The sequence below is a fragment of the Hippopotamus amphibius genome, chromosome 13, assembly GCF_030028045.1.
Source record: "Hippopotamus amphibius kiboko isolate mHipAmp2 chromosome 13, mHipAmp2.hap2, whole genome shotgun sequence".
Classification (NCBI taxonomy): Eukaryota; Metazoa; Chordata; class Mammalia; order Artiodactyla; family Hippopotamidae; genus Hippopotamus; species Hippopotamus amphibius.
Genome location: NC_080198.1, coordinates 100,718,602 through 100,733,187, shown reverse-complemented (window position 1 = coordinate 100,733,187; position 14,586 = coordinate 100,718,602).

Below are 14,586 nucleotides of genomic sequence, written 5' to 3'. Positions count from 1 at the left end.
TCCTGTACAGCACGCTCCCCAGCAGGGAAGAGCTCCTTCTCTAGGCGGGTTTAGGAAAATCCCTCTTCAAGGACGCTAGGTGAGGGGACATGCCTTCAGTCCATGGAGCCATCCCTGCTCCATCCAAACAGGGTTGATATGGATGTAAAGTGCTTAGACAGTGCAGGTGTGGGGAAGGTTCACAGTAACCATTGGCTGTTATGATTCTTACTACTATTAATTTGCTAAGCCCTTGTGATGTGCCTGGCATGAGGCTGGAAGCTGAAGATGCAGACGTGAGCAGAGCAGACACGGTTCTGCCCACCCGAGCCTCCAGCTCGGCGCCCACGAGCTATGGGATCTGGGTAAGGCAGTACCTTCACTACCCCTGCTTCCTCTCAGGCACATTGAAAGGATGCCGTGAGATACCATGATGTGTGTGTCCTCCTTCAAGTCATTGATACTTCAGCTTTGTCTTTTTGGTTGGTTTGTTTTTTCTGTTTTTTGGCCGTGCCACGTGGCTTGCAGGATCTTAGTTCTGAGACCAGGGATTGAACCTGTGCCTTTGGCAGTGACAGTGCAGAGTCCTGACCACTGGACCACCAGGGAATTCCCCAGCTTCGTTCTTTTCAGCTTGTTCTGGATACTTTTGGTCCTTTGCATTTCCATACGAATTTTAGAATTGGTTTGTCAATTTCTACTAAAAAGCCCACTGAAAACTTGCCTGGGAGTATGTCAAATCTATAGATAAATTTGGGGAGAAGAGTCATCTTAACCTCTTTTGTGTCTTTAGGTCTTTACTTTTTCAGCAATACTTGGCAATTTTCAGTGCACCAGCCTTTCACCTCTTTTGTCAGATTTACTTCTAAGTATTTCAGACTTTTTGATGTTCTCGTGAATGGTGGTTTTAAATTTCAATGTCCAAACATTCATTGCTAGTGTATTAAAAATGGTTTTATATATTGAGCTTGTATCCTGCAACCTTATTAAACTCACTTATTCACTCTAGTAGCTTTTTTGTAGATTCTCTCAGATTTTCTACATAGATGGCCATGCTGTATATGAAAAAGACAGTTTTACTTCTTCGTTTCCAATATGCACACATTTTGTTTCTTTTGTTGCCTCCTTGCACTGGCCAGCCCTCCAGTACAACGCTGACCAGGCGTGGGCAACATATACCTTTATCCTGTCCCTGTTCTCAGAGGCAGCCAGTCTTCCTCCACTAAGTGTTTGTACGATACAAACACTAAGGGTGTTTTGTAGGTGTCCTTGATCGGCTGAAGAAAGTTCCCTTCTATTCCAAGTGTGTATCAAAACACATGTTGAGTTTTATCAAAGCTTTTTTGGCCTCTATTGAGATGGTCATGTAGCTTTTCATTCTTAGCTTATTAATGTGGTAAATTACATCCATTACTTTTAAAATGTTAAACCAATATTGCATTCCTGGGATAAATCTGCTTTGGTCATAATATATTATTCTATTTATATATTATTGGATTTAATTTGCTAAAATTTTGTTTAACGTTTTTTCACTTATGTTCATAAGAGAGGTTAGTCTCTACTTGCTGTGATGCCCATGTCTGGTTTTGGTATCAGGATAACGCTGGCTTCATAGAACGAGTGGAGAAATACTCCTTCCTCTTCCAGTTTCCAGAAGAGTCTGGAGATAATCGGTGTTATTTCTTCCTCAGATTTTTGGTAGAATTTTCCAGTGAAACCACCTGGGCCTGAATTTTCTTTGGGGGGATGTTTCAATTACTAATTCAATTTCTTTAATAGATATAGGGCTATACTCTGAAAAGAGAATCTTTTTCTTATTGAGCTTTGGTATTTTATGTCTTTCAAGGAGTTTGCCCATTGTAGCTAAGTTGTTGACTTTTATGAAGTTGTCCATACTAGTCCCTATTTTCCTTTTAATATCTGTGAAATCTGTAGTGATGTCATCATCTCTCTTGTTCCTGATATTAATAATATTGGCAGATTTTGTCCAAACAGCATCTCCTACAAAACAGTAGAGACACACCGACTCAGCTTCTCCAGTAGCTAGTTCTCATCTGAAACCCCTAACATTTCCTCCCCTCCTTCCCTTCTGCTTGCACCATCCAGTTCTGCAACCACTTGGGCCCTTAGGATGGCCAAGCAAGGTAGGACCATGTGTGGCTGCATACAACAGAAAACAGAATTAAATGGCTTAAATAGATCAGCAGTTTACTTTCTCAAGTAAAAGATATCAGAAGGCATGAGGTCAGCAGAGACCCCAGAGCCTGCTTTCTTTCTGTTTCAACATGCTCAGTGTGTACTGTCTTATCTTCAATGTCACAATCTGGCTGCTACAGCTCCAACTAGCGCATCTGCATTCCAGCCAAAAGAATGGAAGAGCAGGGGTTAAGGGGGTGAGCACCTGCTATCTGTGCCCCTTTAAGGAACATCCCTAAAGTCCCACTTGGGTACCTCCACTCCACCTCACTGGCCATGCCTGCAGCTCCAGTTTCACCTGCTCCTCCCTTCAGCCTGTCTCCTGGGGTCTCACCAGGCCCACTCATTCCCCAGCACAACTCCACACCAGACTTTTGCACCCCATCTCCTTCCCACCAGAGGCTCAGAGCGTGGTCCTCATTCCCCATCATTCTACAGATGGGGGAACTCAGGCCTTAAGAAAAGAGGCTCACCCAAGGTCTCACAAATTTGGTGACCCAGCAGACGACCACACCAGCCACTATCCCGCCCAGAGCTCTAGCTGGCACCGTCTGTGTGGCTCTCTAAAGACGACACTCCAAGGGATTGATTGCAGGCCCCAGGACCACCCAGTAAGCGGCTGACTGAGCCATCTCATAGCCAGGGTGCCAGGCGCCCCCGAGCCCTCCAGAAACGGGACTGTGGTCCTGCTGCCCACGGGGGTTCTCTCATCCACTCCCCACGTTCGCTCAACCCTGACAGGCCAGATGTGGTGCCAAGCAGGGGGCTCAGCTTCAGTCCCTAACACGACTCACTTGCCTCCCATCTCCCAGAGGAGATGACCCCTGCTGACCCCTGCCTGTGTCCTCGGCTGAGGAAACGCAGGGACAGAAACAAATGACCCCAGACACGGGCACAGTCCCACCCTACACTCAGATCGCCAGGGTTGGAAAGAACCAGAGAAGGTACCAGATGATCCCACAGCCCCTCCACCACCCCCACCTCATCTTCTGTCCCCCACCCATAGGTGGGCAGCCTGGGGGTCCCAGAAATGCTTTTTCCAGGCTGATGTGGCCACAAGAGTCAGGGCCTGGCAGCAGGCGGCTATGAGCAGACACACGTCTGCAGGAAAGTCTACTCCGTGCCCGTGGTCACGTCCAGGCCATTCTGCAAGGGGAGGGCCCTTTCTCATTTTGCAGATGAGAACTTAAATTGCCCAAAGGTACTTCAGACCCTGTGGTCAGCTGTCCCGCCCGGAGCCCTCACTCCCCTGACCCAGCACCTTCGCCGTCCCTCCCGGGTCAGGAGGACCTCGACAGGCTTCCTTCCCCACTTCTGCCCTAACATCCAACGGAAGCCTGGATGGGCAGAGTCAGGCCAGTGAGGGTCAGCTTAGGGAACGGGCACTGTCAAGGCGATGAGGTTCCTGAATGCAACTCAGTTCTTGGAAGCCACTTTTTCCTCCTCTCTCCCCAGGTGCCCGCCCTCTTCGTGTCCTGCCAGGAGTTTGTGCCTCGTGAAAATCCTGAGAGGATGCGGCCGCCTCCCAGCTGCGGGCCTGCTGCTGACGTGGCCTCAAGCCTGGCCACCACCAGGAGGATGAGGGAGCCAAACTGCCCGGGCCCCTCCCGGCTGGAGGGACCAGCCTCCAGGAGGCGTGTCTCTGGGGGCTTTCTGGGCGAGGGGGCTAGAGACGGAGCAGAGCGGACCCCCTCAGCAGGCAGCTGGGGCTCCCCTCTGTTGTTTGACCCCGGGGCGCACAGACCCTTCAGGGCCTCCATCCCAGCCCCTGCCCACCCCCAGCAGCCTCGCCGTACCCTCCCTCCTTCCTGCAGACAGGTGTGCTGCCCTGGGCACCAGCACCCACTTCTGTGCAGGTACAGGCAGAAGGGTCTGACCCAGGTTACTCATGGCCAGGTGTGTCTGACTCCAGAGTTTGTGCCCTCCCCGGCCATGGGGCTGCAAACAGACTCTGTGAAAGGGCAGGAACCCAGGAGACTGTCAGTGTCAGAGGACACATCAGCTGGAAGGACCAGAGAGTGACCCGGCCTGTGTGGTCCTCAGGTGAGGACGTGAGGCCCAGAGATGGTGGGGCCCCTGGCCTCACACAGCAGATTGGTGACAGGGCAGGGACATGCCTGCCACTGCCTCCCAAACCCAGGAGAGCCTGGGCCTCTCCTCCAGATGGCCCGCCTCCCTCCCGCCCTCAGCTTCCTCCCCCTCCTCCTTCCCTGGCCCTGGGGGAGGGGAGAGAACTTCTCCAGGGTCTGGCCCTGATCACCACTGGACAGAAATGAATTTCAAAATAAATTTCTGGATGAATCATGGCACCAGGAAACCTTGAAAACTGCCTGTGTCTGCTGGAGGTCTCTGTCCTCTGTCTCACCCGTCAAGCGGCTTCCGGCTGTCTCCTTTTTTAAATCCTGGGAATAACTCAGTCCTAGTGGTTCATTGGAACAAACGCTGTGCAGCCACAACACTGGGCCACCCAACGAGTTAGAGCCGCACTGAAGGCCGCCTGCTAATTATGACCAAGCACCCAGGATGAGCACCTTCTGCAGCTGTTGTTCAAGTTTGTTCTCTTCTCAGACAGTAATGAGCCAGGTGGCAGAGCACTGCCATCAAGAAGAGGCTCTACCTGCACACTAACCCCTCCTGCAGTGTTTGAAATCAGCTAGGAGAGATGCCAGGCTTCTCAAGAAATTGTCTGCTCTGTAGTGCCGGTTACATTGTTATGGGGTTACATTATTGCACATGTCCCTAGGGACGCCACTTGGGATAACACAGTGCCTAGCACGTGGGATGTCCCTGGTTCAATAACATCTTGGTGAACTGAAGGAAGAAAGCAGGAAGGGTGGGGGGGAGGGAGGAAGAAAGGGAGAATGGAAGGAAGGAAGGGAGGGAGGGAGGGAGAGTGAGTAGATAGACAGGTGAATGATGGGTGGGTCGATGGCTGGCTGGCTGGCTGGCTGGCTGGATGGATGAGTGGGTGGATGGATGAGTGGGTGGATGGATGAGCAGGTGGGTGAGTGAATGGGTGAATGGATGGGCAGATGGATGATGGATAGCTGGAAAGATGGGTAACTGTGAAGATAGATCCTATGTCCCCACAGGTGCATTTATTCATTCATTCTACAAACATTTATTGAGCACCTATTATGCACCAAACCCATTCCAGACACTGGAGATTCAGTGCTAATCAAGAAAGATACAGAGAGACCTTCCTGGAGTTCACAGCCTGGGGCTGAAATGGGAACAAAAAGTCAGGCTCCATTTGTACAGAAGGACTGCGGAGGGCAGTTTCCCCATTTGGATAAGCCAATGCTGTTCAACCTGAATATGTCAGTGTTTGTGTCATGAACTCAGTCGTAACAAAGGCAGCACGGTGCCTTAGGCGGAGCCTGTGCTCTGGAGTCTGATGAGGTTAAACCAACACTTTGCTGCTTGCCTGCTGTGCAACATGGCAGGTCAGTTCACTGCTCTTGGTCTCAGCTTCTGAACTTACACCATGGAAGTGATTGTCCCCATTTGCGGTGCTGTCATGAAAACTGAATGAGAGAATGCGACGTTCTCAATACGTGGTAGCGTCTATGAATGTGTCTCAACTGCCAGCTTTACCCTCCCTCTTGAGTACTGCATACATAGGGGAGTTTATCTATAGAACCTATCCTGCCCCTTGAACCACTGCTTCCTTCCCGGAGGAGGGGTCTTTCCAGTGCTCCCTGTGGCCCTGTGAACCTCCCTAGGCAAGTCACAGACATTCTGTTCAAGGCCCGGCCTCCCATCAGCCATCCAACCCCCCTCCCAATTTACTCTTGATGCTGCCAGGCTGCCCCAGGCTATCACAGGGGCAAGGAGCAAAGCCCACTCCCCTTTATCTCCCCACCCCTCATTTCTCTCTGTGGCTCTCCTGCCAACGTTGTAAAGAATCACGAAACGTCCTCTGAAGGTTAAGAAACTAAAAGACAGGACAGTGTAAAAAGGAAAGGAAAGAATGTAAACCTGTCTCATCAGCCTGACTTTTCACATGGTCCAAAGGGAAACCCCCTCCCAAGGTTAAGCCTTCCTTCCCCAACCATCTTCCTTATCTTCAGAGGCAGCACATCCACCTGCAAGCCTCTGCCCTTGACCCCCACCATCTCTCAGGGTCACACTGGACTTGGCACCAGCTGCCCCCAGGTGCTGAGTGGCCCCAGGTAGACCTGGGCCTGCAGCTCTGCAGGAACCCCAGCCCACAAGGCACTCAGGACACTCAGCTCCAGGCAGCTCACCTTCCCCGGCCAAGGACAAGCCATCTTCCTGAGCCTGACCCTGCTGGGCCAGCGTGACCCGAGTTGGCCCTGGCCCACAACCATCGGCAAACAATTGTTAGTGGTTGGGAGAAAAGGCACAGAAATCGAGAGTAGACAGAAACGTTTGTGACAATGTGACAAAGTGATTTTATGTCTGTTGTTAAATCTTAAAATCATAATTTTTAAATGGAACTGTCTTTTGAATGATTGTTTTTATTTCATTTTCTAACAGTTTATTTTTATTATATTTTACAAAAGTATTGCTCCGACAGATTGGGAATTTTTTAAAACAGTTCTTTCCCATAAATCATTTGAGTAGTGCTGATCTGAACATATAGGAAAAAGGTCTATTTTCCTGCGAGTCTTGTTATCACAGCCCCCTACCACCACGTGGGGACTTGGGGTCTCTCATTGAACCAAACCAGGTTCCTTTCTGTTGGCCCACCCCTCGCCATCCCCAAACTCCCCAGCTTGGGGACCTACGGGAATAAAACCCAGCTTATTCAAGACTCCCTCTTCACAGTTTCTCCCGTAGCCTCCGGACCCCCAGGGAATCTTCGCGATGGCTGTGTGGAGGCCCCAGTGACGTCAGAGGAGCGTGAAGGCCAGGCCATCAGGGACAGAGGCCAGGAGGGGTCTGTCCCATCTGCAGAGAGTCTGGGCTGGGTGCCACCACTTAAGTCTCTCTTGTCTTCAGCAGAAGGAAAGCAGACACTTTGTTTACAAATAGAAGACAGTGTTGGTGCAGCTGGTGGCCTCTGGGTGGAGCGGGGAAGGGGAGTCAGAGGCAGCCTGTGATGTATTCCTGGTCATGAGACCTGTGTCCAAACAAGCAGCAGAGAAGGATTCCGCCGGCAGGGCCGGTCAGCGCGTCGGCCTCCAGGGGTGCTCCGTCCCCCTGCAGGTGGTGGCCAGGGCCCTGCCTGTTTGTGTCTGAGACTCAGGGCAACCCGATCCTTCCAATAAATGGCCTTGTGCAAAACAGTAGTGTCTCCTGCACCTGCTGAGCACCTGCTGTGCGCTGGGCTCTGACCAAGCGTGGGGCGTAGGTGTCACTCCCTTGAAACACAAGGGAAACCGCGGCTCAAAGAAGTGACGTGTTTTGACGAAAGTCACAGAGCATTTCAGTGTTGGGGCTGAGACTGGGACCTTGGAGCGCCAGTGGCAAAATCTGGTGTATTTTTAGCCGAAAGGCCCTCCTCACAAGCACAGTAAAGCCGGCTCAGAGCACTCGGTCTGGCTGCTACGTCGGCCAGTCTCTCAAGCGTCAGCTGGACAAATGTTTCTTGAGCTGCCAGGACATACCAGGCCCTGGGCTGGACCCCTGGGGTCCAGCCAGGCAAAACACAAAGTCCTGCTTCTAGAAACAAAATTGAACCAGCCCAGATCATCCGGCCTGGGGAGGGGGTATTTGAGCCAAGGCTGAGGGGAGTGAGTGAGCTGCATGAGTGTTTGGGGGAAAAATACTGCAGGCAGAGGGACAGTCTGCCCCCTGTGCCTGGAGCAACCCCAACCCCCGGCCCAGTCCCAGCCTCCTATATGTCCCTTAGGCTCATCCCGGGGTCACTTCCCCCTGGAAGCCTTCCCTGACTCACCCCTCCCCAGCCTGGATCAGACACTCCCCTGGGCTCCCACAGCCCTGGTTCTGCCCTGGTGACACTGCTGTTAGCCTCTCTCCGAGTCCCCACCAGCCTGGGAGCAGCTTGGGGTCCGGGGCTGGCTGCATCTGCAGCACCGTTTTAGAGCCTGGTGCAGTGAGGACCCAGCGTGCGCGTCACCAGGTGCCCCTCCCTGGACGGTGAGCTCCTAGCGGTCCGCCTGGTGGGCATAGCTTGGATTCTTCAACATCGCTTCCTCCGAGCCTAGAACAGGACCCAGCCCAGAGCCGGAGTTCTGAGAGTATTTGTTAAATAAACAAACGTGAAGTCCTGGTGCGTGTGGACGGGCATCTCATGTGGTCCTCCCGACAGGCCTGTGTGCCGGGGAGGCTTGTTAACTGTCTTACTGTGCAAGCCCGAGTTGGGGGGCATTATTTGGTCAATTTCTTAAGTAGCTAGAGAAAGTACCCGACCTGGGCAGCTGGATGAAGTTTCACGAAGTGGCCACCCCTGTGCAGGTACCGCCCAGATCCGAAAATAACAGACCAGCACCTGTGCTCGGAGGCCTCTGCCCAGCTCCCCCAAGTACCACACCCCTTCTGAAAGCAGGACATCCTTTCCCTGCAGATGGCCTTGCCCGGGCGGGGCCTTCTCAAAGGCGGCACACGTACGTCTCCTCTGTCCGGCTGCCCCGCGCAGCCCGCGCCCAGGACCCACCCACGCTGTGTGCGGCGCGCGGCCCTCGCACTCCTGTGAGGTTCTCTCGCACGCGTGTTGGCCACTCGCTGTTGGAGGCACATAGTGGTTGCCAGCGGGTGCCTGGCGCGCGGGTTTCTGCTGGGTGTCCACCCGGGAGGGGAAGTGCTGAGTCACTGCCCAGCCATGCTGCCAGACAGTGAGACCCAACCCTTGGCTCAAAGCACCGGAACCTGCCTCCCCCAGCGGCGGCCCGCGAGCTCCAGCTGCCACGGCACTTGGAACATCTGGTGTATTTCAGGCCTTCTTCTGGTGGGTGTTTAATGACTTCACGTGTGATTCAATCTGCATGTGCCTGAGGACTGAGAAAGCTGAGCTCCTCTTCACATTTACCGATCGTTTGAACATCCTCTTTCCTGAGGTGTCTTTTTAAAGTCTTTTACCCACTTTTATGTTTTATCTGCCTTTTTCATAGTGATTTTCAGTTGCTCTTTATTCTAGATTCAGATTTTTTTTGTCTGACGTACGTACTGCGAACATCTCTGTCCTTTGGCTCACTGGTTCCTTTTCTTACTGGTTGCTTCCGAAGGACTGACATCCTTAATTCTACGGTAGCCCAGTTTACAACGCTGTCCTTTATGGGTGGACCTTACTTACGTACATGTCCTGGTGGAGAAATCTTTGCCTTCCCCCGAGTCCTGAAGATGGTGTTCTACGTTGTCCTCTGAAAGGCTGTTTTGACCTCCGCGTTGGGATCGGAGGTCCATCTAGACAGAGCTGGGGGGTGTGGACAGCGGGAGGCAAGGCTCACTTTCCCAAAGACAGCGGCTGCAGCACCTTAACAGGAAAATGCACGCTTCCCCGCAGAGGTGCCCTCCTCCCCCAGCAGGGCTGGGAGCTGGGACCCCTCTCCATCCTCCCCTCCCCTCCCATCCGTGCGGGGTGTGCACTCTGAACTCTCCCACCCCACCTTGGTCTCACTGCCTGTCCGGGTGCCAACACCATGCCACTTGGTTACGCCCCTTTACAATAGGGATTAGCCCGCCAGCGAGCCCCTCCAGCTCAGCTCTGCTTTTCCACCATCGCCGTGACTGTTGCTGGTTTTTCACGTTTCCATGTGGCTTTGACATCCCCTGTCAGTCTTTCCCAAGAAGGAGACCACGGGGGTTTTGTTGGCAGTTGTTTTCCTTCGGCCCTTCGCAGAGGCCGCCCCCGTTTCTCCCGGTTCCCATCACTCCGGTCGAGGTCGAGGATGAGGACGGCACCGCGCAGGTGAGCGAGCTGGGCTCAGGAAGGGGCCTTCGGCTGCTGCCGCTCACACACCATGCAGCTGACTCGGCACAGACGGCCTTACGGGGCAACTAAGGCCAACTGGGGCCGCCCTTCCAACTGGAGCAATTCCCTGCGTTCAAGTCAGACCAAACCTTCCTGTGTGGGCGGATCCTTGCAGGGAAATGACGCCAAGGGAAGGCTCCCCGCTGCGAGCACACATGTTGGGTCATCGTGGGCCCGGAATGCACCCAGAACGCGCATGTCTGACAAGCAGGTACCAGGATCCCACTGGCCTCTCAGCCTGTGCTCCCAAGATCCCACGGTGGGGCCGGTGCCCGTTTTACAGATGAGGAGACTGAGGCTCAGGCCGGTTAGTTAAGTCTGTGACCCTCTGTGACCCACACACCATCTGTGACTCCAACAGCCCGGGGCTCCATCCTCTGCACACACTCCCTGCTGGTTTCACCCCCTCCCACCACCCCAGGTACCATCTGGGGTCAGCAGAATAATGCCCCGCCCCCCCAGATGTCCCCGAGGGAATCCCTGGAAGCCACGAGGTCAGGTCACACGGCAAGGGGCAGCGACGGGTGCAGACGACAGGAAGCTGCTCACCAGCTGACCTTGGGATGGGCGATGGTCCTGGGCTGTCAAGTGGGCCTGATGGCATCACAGGGTCCCTCGGTGTGGATGAGGGAGGGTCACCGGCAGAGGACGTGACGGGGGAAGCAGGGTGGGGGATGTGCCAGAGCTGGCTCTGCAGATGGCGGGCGCAGGCGGGGCACAAGACAGGGAGCACGGGCACCTCTAGAAGCTGGACAAGGTGAGAAGTGGATTCGCCCTGGAGCCGCCAGATGGGGCGTGGCCCTGACCACACCTGACTTTACCCCGTGAGACACAATAAGCCACCAAGTCTGCGGTAATTTGTTACAGCAACAAAAGGAAACTCACACACCGTCTCGCGGTCCAGAGGCCATCTCCCACCCAAATCCCACTCCTGAGTCCAGACACGTGAACCCAACTGCCCCATCTCCACGGGGGTGTCGCCTCCCACTCAGCACGTCCACGACTGACGTCACCACCCACCGAGCCGCCCCTCTCACGTCCCCACCCAGCGACCGATGCCCCCGTGCCCGAAAGCCGCCCGGGGTGGGCTTTGACACTGGGGCACGGCTCCAATGCCGCTGCCCCGGTTCAGCCGTGGGACCCTCCTCGTGGGCCCTACCGCCCAGGCTGCCGTTTCCACTGAGACGGCCTCCTGCTCAGGAGAGCGGTGCTGCGGGCAGCGAGAAGGAAATCGCCCGGTCGGGGCCTCCCAGGAGGTCGCTCCCCCACCCAGGCCAGAGCCCGGAGAGGTACCCAGGGTCCTTGCTGCCCGCGGGGCCTGCCGGGCCGCACTGCTCACCCACCGCTCCCGAGGGACCAGGCTCCAGCGCGACTCCCACGAGACCACCTCCTGGCCTGACACCTGGCCCTGAGCCGTCCTGACGTGGTCAGTATGCACATCTCAGCTCTGCTCCTAGGGCACCTAGCCCCCTGCTTCGCACAGGCGGGGTGCAGAGGTAACAACGCCCATCCCGTGTTTGCCGCGTGTCACTCGTGCAGAGTGGCCCAGCGGTCAGCAGCCGCGGCCCTCGGCTGTCCTGCCCATCGGGAAATGCTGGGGGGCACCTGTTGAGGAGCACAGCTCAGCCTGCAGGCGCCCCCTCCCTCCCTGCCCCCTCAGGCGCCCCTTTCACTGGTCCTCAGGACCCTGCAGAAACCCCAGCGCCTAAGGCTAGCGTTAGATGTACGATTGCACTGTGCTTCTTGGGTTATTCTAGGAGAGGTTCAACCACAAGATCTCAGGCTTATCTGTATTCTGCCTTCTGGTTTCCACGGAAACCCCAAATGTTATCCGTCCGTGCTCAGGAGAGGAGTGGCCGGCTGGGTCCCCTCCAAGCAGCCAACTGCCAGCCTTCCAGGACCCTGTGGGGTGGGATACTGGGTGTGAGGCTGGCCGGCCAGTGCCTGGGCTGCGAAGGGGAAGGGCCCCGAGGAGACAGGCAGCCCAAGGTCTCAAGAAGTTACTGGCTTGGAGAGGGGCTCTTCCCGCGCTCGACAGGTGAGCACGCTGAGGCTCGGGGAGGGGAGCAGACGTGCCCCGCACCAGACAGACCAGCGTCTCAGGCCCCGCGGGCAAACCTGACTGTGCTGTGGGCACACCACCCGAGGCACAGCCACAACTCGCTGCCTCTGCTGTCCAGGTGGCGGGAACCATGGGGCCTCGGCTGAGGCTGGCAGACCCCGCGGCCCTGAGCAGTTGGGACAGGCTTCCCGTGGACCCCGTCCCCGGGGCCCCCGTGGCCGCCTGCTCACAGGTGACTCGGGGGGGCCTTCAGGCGCATCACAGGCCCCCCTCTGGCTGGGCGTCGCTGGGGCCCCCGCTGCCTTCAGCAGCCCTTAAGTCATAACCTACGGCCACGGGCAGGGCCGGCGGCGGCCCCCGGCCCTCGCAGCTCCCAGCCGCTGGCTAGTAACGGCATGTGTGCCTGGAATGCCACCTTCCTCCCTCTCCCAGCCCAAGGCGGCTCTCTGGGGGGTTCAGCGCTGGGCACAGGAGGGTGGTGCAAAGGGTTCTCTGGCCCCAGGCCAGGCTGGGAAGCTGGCGTGGTCGCAGGCCTTCGAGTCCTGCCGGGTCGTGGGCGGACCCCTTGCCTGGGCACCAGGTGGGCTCCGGGGGCAGCTCTGTCACCGGTCTAAGGAAACGCCGGCCGGCTCCAAGGCCCCCAGTGAGCCAGGACGGGGGATGGACTGCCCGCTAACCAAGACACATTCTCCATTTGCAACCAGAGGGAGCTCGAGTTGGGGTTTTCCTCTGTGCCAGGAAACGGCTCCCAACACTCCCAGCTGGGCCTCTGCTGGAGCCTCGGGCGGGAGGGTGGGCACTTGGCCTGCTTCCCCCGGGGCAGAGTCCTCGCTTCCCCGCTTGCCGGGACCCCGAGCCAAGGGAGGGACCGCCCGGGCCAGGCAGAGCCCGAGGTTAAGTCAGGCTAAGGGGGCGCTGAGCGTCGTGGAGGCCCGGCCGAGGGCTCTGCTTCGCTTTTCGTGGCATCAAGTTCTCATGGTTAAACAGACTGTAAGAAACGGGGAATTCCAGCAAGGTCATCTTCCGGGGCGCTGTGGATGAGGAGGAATTCCTCTTGCTCCACCCCCTGCTGCTGTAAGTCAGGGGACGGCCCGTCTGGGGCTCTGTGACACCCCCCGCAGCTCCTGGACGCCCCTTTGGGCGCCTACCTCCTTGCAAAGTACCCGAGAGGCAGGCAGAGCCCTTTCTCCTCTCGTGTCCCGTGTGCAGTCCAGCCAGACAGCCCTGGGTTCCAGCTCTGGGGCTGCCATTTGCTGTATGCCCTTAGGCAGGTGTCTCAACCTCTCTGTGTCTCTGACTTAGTATAAAGAGTGATGAGGCCAGCTTCCTGCTCCTCCCCTGCACCCGCTCTGTCTCACCCCGTGAACGCGGCCCGCCCACCCTGCTGCCTCTCCAGGGCCACAGAGGAGGCCTCGGGGTCTCCATTCACCCCGAGTTTTCCCAGCCGAGGCTGGAGGCACCACCCACTAATCCCCCTCCCGGGACATCGGCCCACGATCTACATCTCACAGGGCGGGAGAGGCGCTGCCTGCCCCTCGCCAGTGGGCCTGTGGCCCTGCCGGCCTTTCTGCTCGGGGACCCTCCAGCTGACCACACCCCCTGCACCTCTTGGTTCAGACTCCCACATGCGTGAGTCTGTTGCTTCCGGCTGGTTCCCTGGGTCAGATCCTCGGGCCTGGTCCCGTCGGCTGCAGGTGGGCACGTGCGACGCTGTGATGTATAGTAGGAAACAGATCACAGGTGCCTCCACCGGGTGTGGAGAGCGCTGAGCGTCTCAGGTGGATGGAGTCACAGGAGTGTCTCTCACCCCCACACGGTCAGCGCTCACGTCCCCATTCCACGGACGGGAAACTGAGGCTCCCGAACCTTCCCCACGTCACACCGCGGAGCCCACGTTCAAGCCCAGGCCGCTCTGGGCTGGTTCTGTTGTTGCCTCATACCCAGCTGGCTGTGTCTTTGTGCCCTGCCCCGCCCCCTCCCCCCGCCTCTCTACAGGATGGTGCATCTAGCCCACGATGCCCGGAGCGGGGCAGAGGCTACCACAGGGGCTGCCTCGGCCTTCGCAGACGAAGGGTCACTAGACTGCTAATCACCCAAGGCGGAAATTTACCGGCTGCGAAGGCCACGTGGATTCATGTGCTTTTAACGAACCTCCCAGCCATCCCGAGCTGTCAGGCCTTTCTGGAGTCCAACCCGCTGCAGCGACGGACACCACAGCAACCGCCCGGCCAGAGACCCCCAAACACACCCACGCCGCCCTCCTCCGCGGCATCCTGGAGGCCTGACAGACAAGGAAACCGCCACTGTGGCTCAGGGTGGGGTGACGGCCAGGAGGCCAGGGGTTTCCACCTGCAAATCGGGGAGGGACCTGGATCCTACGGGATCTTAATTTCGGAAGGAGGCAGGGCAGAGGGCAGCGATGTCCACACTGGGGTCACTCGAGACCATA